Here is a 13,611-nt window from a genome sequence, read left to right as displayed (position 1 = left end):
CCTTAAGAATGTTCATTTCTCGTTTGACCGCAGTCAGGCTAACGGTGTTAACGGCAGATAGGCCCATTGAGAACAGAGAGCCAATGGCGGATGCAGCAGTAAGTAGTCCTCCGAGGAACCGTTTAGGGCGTGTTTTGCTGCTGAGTTCCTCCTCAGTGACTATGAACTTCTGTAACTGTTCGAGCATGTGAACTGTGGTACGCTTGGCGTGTTCGATGTTGGACCCAATCTCGGAGTCAGGCCCGGTTTCGAGGTTTGTTTGTGTGGGCGATCTAAAATGCTTACGGTACACGTCCCAAGGATCGAGGCGGGTGTACACGCGCTGGGTATGGACGCGGCAATTGGTGAGGAGCAGTCCTGGGGCATCTTGGAGAACGATGCCACTTGGCGGACCTGGTTCCACTATGTTACCGGCCAATGTGGTCTGCAGGACTAGGAAGATGCCGAGGATCCAGAGAGGGGCCATTCTGCAACATACAGGAGTTTGTTATTCCGATTTGAGTGGTAACAAGGGTGGTTACTTATAGATGCACGCTTATGGATTGAGAGGCATGCAACCAAGTTGGGCAGGCTATAACTTATTGTTTGTCCACCCCCCTATGGAGTGTGGACTGCTCAAAAAGCTTTATTTGGTTGCTATGGACCCATCTATACGAAGGCGCCTGGCTGGGCTTCGAAGTTTTGATGCGGTAGGCGACGGGGGACAGTTTACCGATGATTTCGAAAGGACCGGACCAACGGGGTAAGAATTTTCTGGCTACTCCTACCGGTTTGGTGAAATTGAAGTATAGGACTCTGTCGCCTACTTCGTACTCACGGTGTGTCGCCTTTCTGTCGTAGTAAGCTTTCTGTCCTTTCGCACTCTTTTCGAGGTGTTCCTGGGCCCACGCAAATGTGGCCTGCAAGTGGCGTTGCAAGTCGGTGACGTACTGGTGTGCGGTGTACGCAGTGGCAACGCTTAGGTCCTCTGGTCGGTAGAGGAGGTGTAAGGGAAGAACCATTTCACGGCTAGTCATCATTTCGAACGGGGTGACTCCGGTGGTGCGGTGAGGAGTGGACTGAATGGCCATCAGCACCAGAGGGAGTTTGATGTCCCAATCTTTGCCATGGTGACTCACATACTTGCGAAGCATGCTCACGATGGTTTGGTTGGCGCGTTCGACCTGACCGGAAGACTGAGGATGATACGCGATGTGGAATTTTGCCTCGACTCCGAGCATCTCCCACAACACTCTCATGACCTCTGCGGTGAAATGAGTACCTCGGTCGGAATCAATGGATAGGGGCAAGCCCCAACGGCTGAACACATGGTTCATAAGAAGGAGAGCGGTGGTCTCTGCGGTTTCGTTTGGGGCGGGCAAGCATTCCACCCACTTCGTGAACGCGCAAGTGACGGTCAGGAGGTACTTATTACCTCGAGCCGATTTCGGCACCGGTCCGACCCAGTCTATCTGGAGATTAGACCAGGGGAATGAGATGCCTTTGCTTTGCAGTGGGGCGCGGTTCAACGGTTGGGCTGGTCGGAATTGGCAGCAAATCAAGCACCCTTTGACATACTCGGTAACGTCCTGAATCATGAAGGGCCAATAGACAATCTGTTGGAGTGTCTGGTAGGTCGCCTGAGCGTTCCTATGGCCCCCGCACGGGCTGTCGTGAGCGTACTGCAACATGACCCCCCTATGATCTGTGGGCACGACCCACCGGGGAGGTCCCTGGTTGCGTGGTGTGTACACCAGGAGTCCTTTCTCGAGTTTTAAGCCGTTTTTGAGATTGTGAAGGTGATTTAAGTCTCGGGACTGTTGCAACTCTTGTGGGGAAATTGGGGACGCCACGGGGTCCGCAAGGAACTTACGGATTTGGTGGATCACGGGATCCCTTTCCTGCATAGACACCAGGTCGGCATCCTGGGGCAGTCGGCCGAGTTACACTGTTCCTGCTTGGGGTACTGCGTCAGTTTGACCTGCTCTAGCCTGTCGGCGAGTAATTGCGGTTACGTTATGGCGTGGCGTCTCGGGAAGCCATGACGGCTGGAATTCCCAAAGGGGGCCGTCTACGGCTCCCGCTTTGGCGAGGCCATCTGCCTCATCGTTACTGACTTTGTCAGGTCCTGGGACTTGAGAATGTCCCTTCACCTTCTTCCAATAGACGCACATTCCCTGTTCGGTTACGAGTCGATCGCATGCTAGGAAGAGTTCGGAGTGTTTCACTTCCTTGCCCCTTGCGTTTTTCATGTCCTTCACCTTCCACGAGGGAAAGTGTGAGACGAAGCTATGCCTGGCATAATTTGAATCAGAGCAGAGGACTAACCGCTTGATGTTCTCACGAGCAGCTTGTTGCAGGACGATGAGCACGGCTGCTACCTCCGCATATTGGCTAGTCTTAGCCCCGAGTCGATGTTGGTATTTCCCTTGTATAGGGCCGTTCGCCCATACGATACCGACACCGGCTTGCACTTTGCGTTCATGATGGAATGAGCATCCATCTATGTAAGCGGTGGGGAGGTCTTTGCAGACGTTCTTGTCACAGTAGTGGTGGTCGGAGGGGAGAGCAGGTACGGTTGTTAGTTCGGTTTGATCCGGACTATTCTCGCAGTCGCAATGCTGGCATTCCGCCAGGCCTCGGCCAAGCGCCATCTTGTGGTTCTGGGCGTACTTCACCTCGACGTCGTAGCCCTGTAGTGCCATCATCCAAGCTGCGATGCGACTGTTCGAAACTCTTCCCTCTCTCAGCCTCTGGCTGTTCAAGAATGAGACCGGTTGATGATTGGTCTCTATCACCACCTTCTGGCCACCAATGTAACTGCGAAAGTGTTCAACGGCCCAGACCGTGGCCAGCAGGGCTTTTTCGCAGTCTGAAAATTTCAACTCCACAGCACTGAGGGGCCGACTGGCGTATGCTACGACACGGTGATCTTTGTCATGCTGCTGTGACAGTGCAGCACTCAGGCAGTGGGTGGAGAAACTAGCCTCCAAGAAGAATGGTTTGTCTTTGTCGGGATATGCGAGGCAGGGAGCGGAGCAGAGCTTCTGCTTCATGCTCTTGAACGCGAGTTCTTGAGGCTCACTCCACTGGAAGGGTTTATCCTTTCGGAGGAGCTCGGTGAGCGGTCGTGCTATCTCCGCGTAGTCCTCGATGAACTGTCGGGAGTAGTTGCAGACCCCTGAGAAGCTCCTGCGTTCGGGTACGTTGGATGGGGCTTTGATGTCTTGGATAGCCCGCACCCTCCCTGACTGGGGTTCAATGCCATCTGGCCCGACGCACAGTCCAACGTATTCGACTTTGGTGCGACACCACTGCCCTTTGGTGACAGAGAGCTTCGCTCCTGCTCTGGACAGCTGAGACAGAACATGGCGTATCTCTTCGAGGTGTGCATCAAAAGTCTGTGACCTAATGAGGATGTCATCGACATAGATCAAGTTGCCACGAGCTGTGGCATCGCTCATTGCCTTATGCAAGAAGATGTTGAATTCAGCGGGGGAGTTCGCGTAGCCGAACGGACATCGGTTGAAAGTTAGCTGGCGGTTCCCAAAGGAAAAGGCCAGCTTGTGTTGGTCAGCTGGATCCACGCGCATGGTCCAGAATCCACTCGCCACGTCGGCGGTGGAGAAGAACTTTGCACCCTTCACCTTGGCAAGTTCTTGATCCAGATGGATCATGGGCCATCTTGACAAGGGCACTTGCTTGTTCAGCTGCCTATAGTCAATGGTGAGACGCCACTTGCCGTTCGGTTTCAGCACCGGCCACAAGGGGGAGTTGTAAGTCGAGTTACACTCACGAATGATCTGCTTTTCCAGCAGAGTGTCCAGTGTTTCTTGTATTGAGTCGTATGCGGCTAACGGGATTTTGTATTGCCGCACGAACGTCGGTGGAGCGTTCGGATCTGTTGGGATTCGGACGGTGTGGATGTCCGTGACTCCGCAGTCATTGGAATCTCGCACCCAGATCGCCTTGAAGTCGTAGAACAGTTCACGGAGCTGTCGTCTCTGGGCGTCCGTGGTCAGGCTGTCAGCTTTCACCAGCTGTTGTTGAACTTCTCGTTCGAAGCCTGGGTACGGTTCACCTAGAGCTGAATCGACGACCTCAGTTGCAGGGGTGTCGTTGCTCGATTGCGTGGCAAGAGCGTACACCAGCATGTGTTTCGGGGTGTCAGTTTTGGTCATGACTATGCGCTCGTCGCGAAGCATGTCGTGAGGTTCGACGCGGATCATGTGGAAAGGAAGAGTGATCCAGGGAGGTTCCACTGGATCGGAATGAGTGTCCGGCGTTGGCAGCTCACCGATGACTGGAATGGTGAGTTCAAAGTCATGGAATGCCTGGTCTATCAGAAGGCCTAAAGGCCGACGGGCGGGGATCGTGATGGCGTCCCGCGTGGAGTTTTGAACCAGGAGGTAAGCGGAACGATGACTCACTTCAAGCAGCGGAGTCCCACACACAGCTAAATCGAGCTCCATGAAGAATCTGAGAGGCTGGAAGAACGCCTGGGAGCTACGAAACTGTTGGTCTTTCATGATGACCAGCTTAAGAGGGGAACCAGCAGTCCTAGCGGGAATGACGATGTCAAATTCGCTAGCGACATGGCAGGCTTGGGGAATCGTTTGTCCTGACCGCATTTGTTCCGGGTCAGCTTGGAACGGGTGCTTAGCAGCGTCGGCTTGGGTCCAGATGACCCGGTTGACTAGGTCCAGTTGGGCTCCCAGTCTGACCAAGATGTCTGCCCCGATGACCAGTGAGTCAGGAAGTCCGGGGATGACACTCAAGAAATGAAGGAATTCTCTCTGACCGATGGCGAGCGACACGGCACAGACGCCCGTGGCTTTGGTGGGGCTCTGTGGTTGTTCGGCTGACAGTAGCCAGTGGCTCTTCTGCACAAAGACAGGGGAAGGAGTGCTCTGACACACTATGTCGAACCACGTTTGGCTGATGGCTGACTTCTCTGACCAAAGCGCTAACCTGACGCCAGGTGCCGTGACGCCGTTGACAGTAATGTTGCCAGATATCCAGGGGTAGTACCTGGTTGGGGCAGATTCGCCAAGAAAGCAAAGGAAAGATGGGTGGCCATCAAGCGCGTTGCGGTTGAGAAGAGTGTCGGTTGAGTTTGATGCGTCTTGACTCGGCTTAGGGTGGAGCGGAGTGGTCTCGAGGTTCTCGGGGACCTGCCCTGACTCAGCTATCGGTGGAGTAGCCTCCACGCTAACTTCATCGCAACGGGCTCGATCATGACGATGAGGATCTGGGGTCTGTGGGGATGCGACCTGGGCCCACAGTTGCCCCCGACGACAGTCAATGAGGGGCGCTAGCCTATCTAGTAGGTCTTGGCCAATGAGGAACGGTTCTACCCCAACAGAGCAGATGTAAGTGGGGTGAGTGATGGACATGCCCTGGAAGGTGAGTTCTAACCATGCAATGGTTGTTACTGGGGCTTGATTCTGGGTGAAGCTAACCAAGTTGACGTCACAACGTTCGGTTCTGATGGGTCTACCTTGCGCGCGCCGCGCATCAGAAACCTCTGCGAAGACTTTGGAACACATCAGGGTGATTTCCGACCCGGTATCCAAGAGAGCTTGGAGGGAAACGTTGCCTTCTACCACCACTGGGGTATAGATACGCTTGGCGTTGCCTTTCCTAACCAAATCTCCAAGAAACTGCATCAGGGGTGCATCCTGCGGGTCAGGCTTCACTACCGGGGGGGTGGTTTCAACTCATTGCTGCCTATTGGGCAGGGGTCCTTTCCCCACCCCACAAGGTAGACACGCGGTGGTGGTGGGGATGGGTCCCGGCCTAGTCATGCTGACGGTTCGTCCCTGTCCTTGCTCGGCTTACCCTTCCTGTTCTTATTGCTCAGCAGTTGTTTAACCCGTGCTAATTCGGTCCTCAGTTCTGCCATCCCAAGCGGCTCTTGGTTGGCTTGTTTAATCCGTGCTAATTCAGCCCTCAGTTCTGCCATCCCAAGCGGCTCTTGGTTGGCTTGTTTAGTGGTAGCTAGCTTAGGGCTCCGCTCCCTTCGAGAGGAGTTGCGATGGGGCCTTGACTGTCCGCTATTCTGAGATTTAGGGCCGTGACTGCCAGGTTTGTGGTTACCTTGCCCTTTGGCGTTGGGGCCCTGTTCCCCCTTGGCTCCAGCTTGTCGAACTTTCCAGTTACCTTTGGGTTGACTCGACGTCTGGTGGTCGCAGTTTGGGGCTTCACCCCCTTCTAGGCCTAAGGACTCACCTTCCTGCTCATATAGGCTGAGGACTCTGGGATCGTCCTCGTGGCGGTCTGTGGGTCGGACGAACGTCTCCCACGTTAGTTGTGCGGTGCGACGCATTTCTCTCATAGTATGGGGGTGCTGGCGACACGCGAGTGTTACTTGGTTACGGATGCACGGGTGAAGGTTATGGAGGAAGAGGGACTTGAAGTTGCGATCTTCCTCTAGCCCAGGCTCACTTCTGCCCTGAAAGTACGCTGCGCGGAGCCGACGGTAGTACTCGCGAGGGTGTTCGCTTCGTTTCTGTCTGATTAGAATGGCACCCATCGTCGCAGCAGTCTCGTCCTCGTACAACGAGTATTCCTCTTTCAAGTACTTACGTATTTTCTTGTAGTTGTCGAGGACTGACTGCGGTAGGGTCTCAACGAATGCTCGTACGCCACTACCTAAAGTTTTCCAGACTAGTCTGGCCTTTTCATGCGACGTAGCCTCTGGCAGGTCCAGGAGGCTACGCTCGATTTCCCGGAAATAATCATTAACGCTTCGGTGTCTATGATTTTCCGGCTCAAAACGCTCTATGTCTTTCGCAAGGACGTCGATTTGGCGGATCCTAGTTTTGCGTTCTGCGACGAGGCGTTTTGATTTTGACCCGTAGGGGTCCTCGCTGTCTTCACTATTTGAGCTGCTCTCATATCGCCTATGTCTGCGTTTCGGCTTGTAGGCGGCCTCTCCGTCAGAGGAGTCTGAGGGTACGTAGCGCGGCGTTTTCTGCGGGCTAGAGGCTGCAGCGATATTGAAGCACGAGGGGGTGTAGTAGGGAGTAAAGTAAAAACTCCCAGCGCCACGAGGTGGCGATCGCGCGGCTTTCACGTGAGTTGAGCTTGAGTGCGGTGTCTGATCTACCGTTCTAAGCTCAGGTTCTTCCTCCTCGAGAGCGGAACTCTGTTCTTGGGAGGGTTTGGCCGATCCCTCATCTGAGCGACGTGCTTGCGTCACTTCTTCTCTGAGGCATTCTATTTCGCGCTTTAGTTCATCTTGTGTGGCTCTCAGGCCCACGAGGCTACTCTCCGCGCTTTCTGCTCTCCTTTGAGCTTCGGCCAGTTGTCGTTTTAGTGTTCTTTTCTCTTGTTCGAGGGTCATACACACATGTTCCATTTCCTTATAGTAGATCATGAACAATTTGGGTAGCCCTTCTGGGAGAGTCATAGTACGCTCCTTAAGTTCCCTAACGGCTATGTGTATTTCATCAAAGCGAGCCTTTTGGTCCAGATCACAGAAGTAATTTCTCCTATCCTCCGGGACTTGGCCTAAATCGCCTACAACATCGAAGAGAGAGAGGAGGGGCCCTTCTGACTCCCTTGATGGGGAACGCGACATTTTGTTCGAAATGTATTAATTAACTTAAAGGAAATTAATACTAGGGGTTGATTAGGTTAGAATTTAATTTAATCCAAGTTGCTAAACAATTGATGTGGTTTCTTAGCTACTTTGTTTTCACTAATGTTTCACTTGCATTAATTAGCTCAATTAATAATATTAGTTAACAATAATGATTATTATTAATAATATTAATTAAGTACTTGGATTAGATATTACTCTAATGTACTAATCAATTAAACCAGTTTATCAGCTAACTGTGGTTGGCAGCTGAATTTCAGTTCTGTGATTAACACACTGTTAATGATTCACCATTAAAGTCATCTGTGTTATACCTTGGCAGTTGATTTTGGGTATACAGCAGTTTACAAGTTATTGTTGAGAAATTCACAAGGTCATTAAACAATTCCTCACACGGGGCACCACTTTAATGTAGGTGGAATTGGGATTAATTAAATTATAAATTATGTGATAATTGATAATTAAATTAATCAATTTATAAATAAAGATCAGTCTCATAAAATCTTAAATTATTAATCTTAATACTCACTGTGAATGGTTACATTCAAGATTAATGGTAGCTCTGTATTAGATGGGAAACCCAGTTGTATACAAAAGCTAAATTTTGAAGGAAAAAGGAGTTCTAAATAGTTGACCTTGTGAATAAACAACAGGAACAAGTAAAATGCAATTTAATTTTATTAGCTTTTATTTGTCTACTACTCACTAATAATAATCTCAAAATACATTCAATGTCGGCAAAGGTAATAACAAGACAAAACAATGGAACAATTACACCTGGACTATAAATTTGAGGGAAAGAGAGAGAAAGAGATAGAAAAAAAAGAATCCCTTGTGTGTGCGTGTGTGTAGGTGTGTGTGTGTGAGGCTAGGGCAAGCAGATGCGTGCGTGTGTGTAGGTGTGTGTGTGTATCTGTGGGCAGATGCTAACGACTAGCCACTCTGGCAATGCTTAAACAAAATGGCGGTCAGTGCCTAGGTGTCGTATCACAGGTAACTCAATGAGGAAGGTACCCAAAATGGCGTCGGGAAAAATGGCGCCTGCAGGCCTAGTCGAGAACACAAGCCTACCAGCTAGCGTATCACCCTGAGGTAGCTAGCAATAAGTTGCTAAGGAGAATCTGACCACGTTACAGCTGGATCCAAACACTGCACTTAACAACAATTTCCAACAGACTATCTAGGCAAAGAACTCAACGCGAGAGAGAGAGAGAGAGAGAGAGAGAGAGAGTGTGTGTATATATATGTGTGTAATAGGTGTTGGATGGAGAGGACTAGGCCTTGTAGCGGTCTAGCCTCGGAGCTTAAAATAACAAACTTGTCGCTGCGCTGCTAATCAGATAGGGAAGCTAGCAATGGAGTTAAGGAAAGATATCATGCAAGATACCCTGTCTAACAAGTTCAAAGAAAAAAACAGAACCAAAACAAACAATAAAAACAAACAAACACCTTCTGTGTCTGAGCGGGTATGCTAAATAGCTCAAAGCTTAAACATGACCCTAACAACCATCTGAATAAGCTACAAATTAAAATTTGCCCAAGTGCCTACTCAATGCGATGGAAGTTCGTTCTCCGATGTCCACGCTGAGGGTCGCGGTCCGAGGAGAGGAGGTTAGCGGCGAGTTGCGTCCAACCGCGGCTAACGAAGCAGGGAGATGGAGGCCTAGCTGGCCCACGGTGCTTCGGGAGAAACCTCCAGTGATGCGTTGACGAGAAAAAGGCTGAGAGGAGCGAAGCTGTCCGCAAATGCCTCTTAGCGTGGAAAACTACTTAACTGTAGTTAAACTTTGCAAAGGTTTAGAATCAAAACCACTATATCGCTGAAACTTAGCGGGTCGTTCAAAAGTTCGGCCGAAACTAATTTGAACAGGCTGTTCTCAGACAATAGCGGTTAGTCTCAACACTGTAGGCGAGCGTGCCAACAGTCCGTCCGACCACTCCAGTAGCCAGAACACGAGAGCACGAATCGAGGCGCTCTCGATACGGTTAAAGCAGTTCCACTTTACGTCACATCCGGGTGGAGCACGCAAGGAATTGTGGGATCGTTATAGGGGGCGCTGGCAAGTTACCAACATACCCTTCTACACTGGACTTTCCCAAACTGTTGCTACAATGTTGGAATCATACAATTGTATAGAATGTCTTTCTAGGCAGGAGCTTTACTATTTCCCTTCAGTGAAACTATGAGGCAGTTTCATCTGCTGCAAAAATCAAGCTCCATGAAGGCATGGTGGGTTAAAGTTGGAGTAAAGAGTCCTGTACAGAGCCCTGACCTCAACCCCACTGAAGACTTTTGGGATGAACTGGAACACGACTGCACCCCAAGCGTCCTCATCCAATATCAGTGCCAAACTGCACTAATGCTCTTATGGCTGACTGAACAGAAATCCCCAAAGGCATGCCCCAAAATCTAGTGAGAAGCCTTCCAAGAAGAGTGGGAGTCCTCTCTCTGACGTGGCTGAAAGGTGAACTTGTACAGCTCCACCCATGATGCCCTATCATCATTCTCTGTCTAAGTGTCCATAAAAAGCGTATGTCTGTGAGCCTGAACACGGTACACGCCATGACTCTGAGTTTGAAGAGTGTCTGTCTCATGGGAAAGAAGGAGCTGGAACTGGTAGTTCTGTCAAGTAGACAGAAACTTGACTTCAAACCCGAGTTGAGACAAGGGCCAAGAGAAAAGGATTCACCATAAAATGAAGCAAGATATCACCAATAAATTCATATGGTGTAGTTTTCTCTGAAGAGACGTTTATGGAAAGAGTCTCCAGTGTCAGTGCTTTGTAACAGTCAGAAGTAAAAGTGTGAATTTTTAAACACAGAAAATTATTGAGGATGGAAAGCTTTGTGATTTCTTGGTAACATGATGGACAAATGGTGGTGATCAGTGATTGGTTGTCAGTGGACAGTGGTGAACAGTGATTGGTTGGCAGTGGTGATCAGTGATTGCTTGTCAGTGGACAGTGGTGACCAGTTATTGGTTGTCAGTGGACAGTGGTGATCAGTGATTGGTTATCAGTGAACAGTGGTGAGCAGTTATTGCTTGTCAGTGGTGATCGATTGGTTGTCAGTGGACAGTGGTGGTCAGTTATTGGTTGTCAGTGAACAGTGGTGATCAGTTATTGGTTGTCAGTGAACAGTGGTGATCAGTGATTGGTTGTCATTGAAAAGTAGTGATCAGTGATTGATTGTCAGTGGACAGTGGTGGTCAGTGATTGGTTGTCAGTGGACAGTGGTGGTCAGTGATTTATTGTCAGTGAAAAGTAGTGATCAGTAATTGGTTGTCAGTGAAAAGTAATGATCAGTGATCGGCTGTCAGCGAAAAGTAGTGATCAGTGATTGGTTGTCAGTGGACAGTGGTGATCAGTGATTGGTTGTCAGTGAACAGTGGTGATCAGTTATTGGTTGTCAGTGAACAGTGGTGATCAGTGATTGGTTGTCACTGAAAAGTAGTGATCAGTGATTGATTGTCAGTGGACAGTGGTGGTCAGTTATTGGTTGTCAGTGGACAGTGGTGGTCAGTGATTGGTTGTCAGTGGACAGTGGTAGTCAGTGATTTATTGTCAGTGAAAAGTAGTGATCAGTAATAATTGGTTGTCAGTGAAAAGTAGTGATCAGTGATTGGCTGTCAGTGAAAAGTAGTGATCAGTGATTGGTTGGCAGTGGACAGTGGTGATCAGTTATTGTTTGTCAATGAACAGTGGCGATAAGTGATTGGTTGTCAGTGAACAGTGGTGATCAGTTATTGGTTGTCAAATAATAGTGGTGATCAGTGATTGGTTGTCAGTGAAAAGTAGTGATCAGTGATTGGTTGTCAGTGGACAGTGGTGGTCAGTGATTGGTTGTCAGTGAAAAGTAGTGATCAGTGATTGGTTGTCTGTGAACAGTGGTGATCAGTGATTGGTTGTCAGTGAAAAGTAGTGATCAGCGATTGGTTGTCAATGAAAAGTGGTGATCAGTGATTGATTGTCAGTGGACAGTGTTGTTCAGTTATTAGTTTTTCCTTGCCACCGTCGCCACAGGCTTGCTCATTGGGGATAGATTAGGTATAAAATTAGCTCATGTTTTAAGTCGTTCAAATTCTGTAAAGCTGCTTTGCGACAATGTTTATTGTTAAAAGCGCTATACAAATAAACTTGATTTGATTTGATTAGTTGTCAGTGAACAGTGGTGATTAGTTGTTGGTTGTCAGAGAAAAGTAGTGGTCATTGATTGGTTGTCAGTGGACAGTGGTGATCAGTGATTGGTTGTCAGTGGACAGTGGTGATCAGTGATTGGTTGTCAGTGAACAGTGGTGATCAGTGATTGCTCATTGGGGACAAAAAAGTCGCTAGATTCATGTTAGGCTGTTTTGTGAAACAAAGTCACTAAATGGGTCTCAGAAGTCCTTGACATTTTGCAACAAGTCATTAAGAGGGCAAGATTTCTTTATTGTGGGAGTTCATGAGTGCACTGGATTTTCTCCACTCTTACATTCATGCTTGCTAAGACCTCAAAAATAGTGCACTTTGTAGTGGACAAGCTGCAGTTTCTGACACACACAGTTTGTAGAGGAAACACAACTTAAGTTACAGTACTGACATTACAAACCAGTATAAAATACAACCCTGATTCCAAAAAAGTTGGGATAAAGTACAAATTGTAAATAAAAACGGAATGCAATAATTTACAAATCTCAAAAACTGATATTGTATTCCCAATAGAACATAGACAACATATCAAATGTCGAAAGTGAGACATTTTGAAATTTCATGCCTAATATTGGCTCATTTGAAATTTCATGACAGCAACACATCTCAAAAAAGTTGGGACAGGGGCAATAAGAGGCTGGAAAAGTTAAAGCTACAAAAAAAGGACAGCTGGAGGACCAAATTGCAACTCATTAGGTCAACTGGCAATAGGTCATTAACATGACTGGGTATAAAAAGAGCATCTTGGAGTGGCAGCGGCTCTCAGAAGTAAAGATGGGAAGAGGATCACCAATCCCCCTAATTCTGGGCCGACAAATAGTGGAGCAATATCAGAAAGGAGTTCGACAGTGTAAAATTGCAAAGAGTTTGAACATATCATCATCTACAGTGCATAATATCATCAAAAGATTCAGAGAATTTGGAAGAATCTCTTTGCGTAAGGGTCAAGGCCGGAAAACCATACTGGGTGCCCATGATCTTCGGGCCCTTAGACGGCACTGCATCACATACAGGCATGCTTCTGTATTGGAAATCACAAAATGGGCTCAGGAATATTTCCAGAGAACATTATCTGTGAACACAATTCACCGTGCCATCTGCCATTGCCAGCTAAATCTCTATAGTTCAAAGAAGAAGCCGTATCTAAACATGATCCAGAAGCGCAGACGTCTTCTCTGGGCCAAGGCTAATTTAAAATGGACTGTGGCAAAGTGGAAAACTGTTCTGTGGTCAGACGAATCAAAATTTGAAGTTCTTTATGGAAATCAGGGACGCCATGTCATTCGGACTAAAGAGGAGAAGGACGACCCAAGTTGTTATCAGCGCTCAGTTCAGAAGCCTGCATCTCTGATGGTATGGGGTTGCATTAGTGCGTGTGGCATGGGCAGCTTACACATCTGGAAAGACACCATCAATGCTGAAAGGTATATCCAGGTTCTAAAGCAACATATGCTCCCATCCAGACGACGTCTCTTTCAGGGAAGACCGTGCATTTTCCAACATGACAATGCCAAACCACATACTGCATCAATTACAGCATCATGGCTGCGTAGAAGAAGGGTCCGGGTACTGAACTGGCCAGCCTGCAGTCCAGATCTTTCACCCATAGAAAACATTTGGTGCATCATAAAACGGAAGATACGACAAAAAAGACCTAAGACAGTTGAGCAACTAGAATCCTACATTAGACAAGAATGGGTTAACATTCCTATCCCTAAACTTGAGCAACTTGTCTCCTCAGTCCCCAGACGTTTACAGACTGTTGTAAAGAGAAAAGGGGATGTCTCACAGTGGTAAACATGGCCTTGTCACAACTTTTTTGAGATGTGTTGTCGT

The sequence above is a fragment of the Neoarius graeffei genome, chromosome 19 (genome assembly GCF_027579695.1).
Source record: "Neoarius graeffei isolate fNeoGra1 chromosome 19, fNeoGra1.pri, whole genome shotgun sequence".
Taxonomy (NCBI): Eukaryota; Metazoa; Chordata; class Actinopteri; order Siluriformes; family Ariidae; genus Neoarius; species Neoarius graeffei.
This window is presented reverse-complemented; position numbering follows the sequence as displayed.